General features: G+C 48.3%; 1 non-coding gene across 1 annotated transcript; it reads left to right on the forward strand.

The window, feature by feature from the left end:
• The first annotated feature begins 3,056 nt into the window (after positions 1-3,056).
• On the forward strand, positions 3,057-3,129 carry trnar-ccu (transfer RNA arginine (anticodon CCU)). The gene has a single exon. It is a non-coding gene; the product is annotated as a tRNA-Arg (tRNA).
• Positions 3,130-4,984: the final 1,855 nt, after the last annotated feature.

The following is a 4,984-nucleotide window of genomic DNA, read 5'->3' on the forward strand; positions in this document are numbered from 1 at the left end:
GAGCAGGGGGAGTGAGAGAGAGGAGGGGAGAGCAAGGAGATCGGTGGGGGAGAGAGAGGAGGGGAGAGAGAGAGGAGGGGGAGAAAGAGAGGAGATCGGAGGGGGGAGAGAGGAGGGGAGAGAGAGAGAGGAGTTCGGAGGGAGAATGGGGAGGAGCTCGGAGGGGGAAGGAAGAGAGGAGATTGGAGGGGAGAGAGAGGAGATCGGAGGGGGGAGAGAGGAGATCGGAGGGAGGAGAGAGGGAGATCGGAGGGGGAGAGAGGAGATCGGAGGTGGGAGAGAGGAGATTGGAGGGGGGAGAGAGGGAGATCGGAAGGGGAGAGGAGATCGGAGGGGGAGAGAGGTGATTGGAGGGGGGAGAGAGGGAGATCGGAAGGGGAGAGGAGATCGGAGGGGGAGGGAGGTGATTGGAGCGGGGAGAGAGGGAGATCGGAGGGGGGAGAGAGGAGATCGGAGGGAGGAGAGAGGGAGATCGGAGGGGGAGGGAGGAGATCGGAGGGGGGAGAGAGGAGATTGGAGGGGGGAGAGAGGGAGATCGGAAGGGGAGAGGAGATCGGAGGGGGGAGAGAGGTGATTGGAGGGGGGAGAGAGGGAGATCGGAAGGGAAGAGGACTTAACTGGGGGAGAGAAGTTCAGGAACTCGGAGGGGGGTAAAGAGCACGGAGAGCAGAGTGGGGATGGGGGAGGAACGTGATCCCGGTCTAAATCCGGAAGTCCTGACACTGTCATTCCCTGAAATGAATATTTATTTGTACTGATACACAAATTAGCATTGATCCATTTGTTCTTTGTACCTTACCTCAAACTTTACTCTGGCTGTGCACAGTTTGGGTTTGATTGATTATCTACTGTGCTGTTCGGGCCACATGGGGAGAATGGGGTGAATCGATTCAGTCCCCACCCAACAATGTGCAGTTTAAATCCTAATCAAAGATTTTCTGTCTGCGTTGGGAATAGTTTGCCAGGTAAATGTAAATGCCACGACTGGAGAATTTTAGCTGTGAGGAAAGATTGGATCGGCTGGGGTTGTTTCCTTTGGAACAGAGGAGGCTGAGGGGAGATTTAATTGAGGTGTATAAAATTATGAGGGGCCTAGATAGAGTGGATAGGAAGGATCTAATTCCCTTAGCAGAGAGGTCAATAACGAGGGGTCATAGATTTAAAGTAATTGGTAGAGGGGATTAGAGGAGATTTGAGGGGAAATTTCTTCACCCAGAAGGTGGTGGGGGTCTGGAACTCACTGCCTGAAAGGGTGGTAGAGGCAGGAACCCTCATCACATTTAAAAAGTACTTGGATGTACACTTGAAGTGCCGTAACCTACAGGGCTACGGACCAAGAGCTGGAAAGTGGGATTAGGCTGGATAGCTCTTTGTTGGCCGGCGCGGACACGATGGGCCAAAATGGCCTCCTTCTTTGCTTTAAATTTCTATGATTCTAAATAATGATTTGGACGTCACAAAATGGCCCTTAAGTCTCACGATTTTCAGCAAGTTAATTGTAGCCCCAGTGGCCTAATGGATAAGGCACTGGCTTCCTAAATCAGGGATTGTGTGTTTGAATCCCATCTGGGGTGATGTGTTTTTAAAGATTGCCAGGGGCGAAAGGTGCAGCCAGGGGGGATTTTATCGGCACCTGTCAGCCAAGTTTCGGTCAATATCATAATATCAGTGTAATCGTCCAGAATAAGCTCGTAGATGGTAAGAGCCTAGTTTGCAAGTTGATGGGCGTTCTAAAGTGAGTGAGGATTTGGGAGGGCAGAGCAACCCAGAGTTACGCTGCAGCTATTACTGTGGAAATGTGGAGAATTGCCGTGGGGCAAGAAAGCACTGGTGAAGTTGGAGGCCACCATAAGACCCAGAAACAGTGGAGAAATGGACGTCGGCCCAGGAGAGTGAATTTCTGGCCAGGACCCAGACAGCAGCAAAATAAACCAGTGGGACAGTCACAGACTCAGCAGGTAACAGCAGCGATGGGGGATGGGCTGTGAACTGGACAAAGTTACCTTCAAACTGCAGCAACTGAATAGAAGATCAGAGTCACAGCAGCTGAGTCTCACAGTGGAGTACTGATGGTGGAGAAGGACATGAATTGTGAATCAAATTTGAGCGAAGTTCCAGAGCTCACTGATGAAAACAAAGAGCGGGCAGGGTTGGGGAATGGGCAGTGGGCACGGTATCTCCCTAAACATCTCCGCCTCGCTACCTCTCTCTCCTCCTTTAAATGTTCCTTAAAACCTACCCCTTTGACCAAGGTTTAGGACACCTGTCCTAATATCTCCTTATGTGGCTCGGTGTCAAATTCTGTTTGATAATCGCTCCTGTGAAGCACCTTGGGACATTTTACTATGTTAACGGTGCTATAGGTACTTGAGGGAAATAAACTTGCAGGGCTATGGGAATAGAGCGGGGGAATGGGACTGACTGGATTGCTCTAAAGAGAGCTGGCATTGACTCGATGGGCCGAATGGCCTCCCTCTGTGCCGTTATGACTCTATGACTCTACGACTCTATTCATGAAGCCCAGGATCCCGTAAGCTTTTTTAACTGCTTTCTCAAGCTGCCCTGCCACCTTCAATGATTTGTGCACATACACCCCTAGTTCTGTCTGTTCATGCACCCCCTTTAGGATTGTACCCTTTAGTTTATATTTCCTCTCTTCATTCCTTCTCCCAAAATGTATCAGTTTTCTGCGTTAAATTTCATCTGTCACGTGTCCGCCCATTCCACCAGCCTGTCTATGTCCTCTTGAAGTCTATCGCTATCCTCCTCACTGTTCACTGCACTTCCAAGTTTTGTGTGATCTGCAAATTTTGAAATTGTGTCCTGTACAAACTTTACTCTGGCTGTGCAGTTTGGGTTTGATTGATTACCTACCATAGTGTTCGGGCCACATGGGGAGAATGGGGTGAATCGATTCATTAGCCTCCCAACAATGTGCATTTTAAATCCTAATCAAAGATTTTCAGTCTGCAGTGAGAATAATTTGCCCTGTAAATAATGATTTGGCGGTCACAAACTGACCCTTAAGACTCATGATTTTCAGCATTTGCTGTACAGCCCCAGTGGCCTAATGGATAAGGCACTGGCCTCCTAAGCCAGGGATTGTGGGTTCGAATCCCATCTGGGGTGATGTGTTTTTAAAGATTGGCACTACAGTATAGCCGTCAAGGCCCAGAATGTCAATGCAACCATCCAGAATAAATTCGCAGTTGGTCAGGGCAGTGTTCGGAAGTTGTTGGGCATTCTAACGGGAGTGGATTCGGGAGAGCTGGAGGTATGTCTGTGGAAATGCTGCAGAATTGCCGTGGGGCAGAAAGCACTGGTGAGGTTGGAGGCCACTGTAAAGTCTGTGTGTTATATGGCGAATTAATACACAGACTACAAGACTAACTTTAACAGGACTTTACTATTCGAAGGTCAGGGCGAATCTGCCCAATAAATCCTTACACAGCACTTGTATACCGGTGTGGTCACCACCGGTATTACAGTATACAGTCGTCAAGATAAAGTAGTGCAACCCTTAAAATAGTTCTCTTAAAGGTGGAACGTTACATACACTACAATCCTCCCTTTTTAGGTTAACAGTATATATATATTCCCATTAATATAACATCATAACATATATACAACTTTATGTAAAACAGTTCACAGATTCAGTCTCTCTGGAGGCTTCCTGACTCTGTCCGGATAACGCCTTGGTGGTGTCGTAGTTTTCGGTGGTGTAGTAGGTTCTTCTGGCAAGGTCGATTCTGCTTGAAGGACAGTGTCAGGTTCATCTGATTCCAGTATTACCGGATCGGAGGTAGATGCTCTGGGTATCTCTGCTTCAACATTAGGCGTATAGAGTTGTGGAGTAGGTTGGCCCTTTGTGGATGACTCTATGATCTGGTCAACATGGCGCCTTATTATGCTTTCACCAATGTCCACGGTATACATCAGTGGCCCTAGCCTTTTTCCAATAGTTCCAGGCTGCCATTTCTCGGTACGATAGTCCCGGGCCAAAACTTGTTGACCTATCTGGAAGGTTCTAGTTGGCCTTTCATTCATGCCTTGAAATTGTCGGTTCTCTACGTCCCTTCTGACGTTTGGCTTAATCAAATCTTAGTCTTCTATTGAAAAACATCATGGCGGGAGTTTGGTTTGTGACCGCATGTGTTGCATTCCTGTACGCCAACAAGAAGTTATCTACCTTATGTTGTAGATTTATGTCTTCATTACCCATGGCCTTTATGGCCTTCTTGAAGGTCTGGACAAACCTTTCAGCTAATCCATTGGTGGCGGGATGGTATGGGGCGGACGTGTAGTGCTTAACCCCATTGCTTTTTAAGAACTTCCTGAATTCTTCGGACACAAATTGCGGTCCATTATCAGAACAGATCTGTTCCGGCAGCCCATTCCCGGCAAATATGGTCCTTAATACTGTGATGGTTTTTTCCGTGGTGGTGGAGGACATCTTTATTACCTCCGGCCACTTGGAGTGTGCATCCACCGCGATTAAAAACATTGAGTCCATAAATGGACCAGCAAAGTCGATATGTACCCTTTGCCATGGAGATGAGGGCCACTCCCATGGATGCAGAGGAGCTTGTGGTGGGGCGTTTTGGACCTTCTGGCATCCTAGACAGCTCTTGGTTATTTTTTCAATGTCTCCATCAATACCTGGCCACCACACAAACGCTCTGGCTAGGTTCTTCATTTTCACTCCACCCAGATGCCCCTCATGAAGCTCCTTTAGCACTTTATGCTGGAGTTTGGGTGGAATCACCACTCTGGATCCACACATCAAGGTTCCTCGGCACACTGACAGCTGTTCTCTTCTTTGCGAAAATGCTGGCAACATTGGTTCGCCATGTGCTGGCCATCCCTCCACCGTTAAATCGTAGACTCGTGAGAGAGTCGGGTCATTTCTTGTTTCCTTTTCGATCATAGAATTTGTTACTGGTAGACATTCCACTATGGTTGAGTGGAACATCTCCACTGGGTC

Source organism: Somniosus microcephalus, chromosome 28 (genome assembly GCF_052327205.1).
Source record: "Somniosus microcephalus isolate GS21.2 chromosome 28, FLI_Smic_1.0, whole genome shotgun sequence".
NCBI classification, from domain to species: Eukaryota; Metazoa; Chordata; class Chondrichthyes; order Squaliformes; family Somniosidae; genus Somniosus; species Somniosus microcephalus.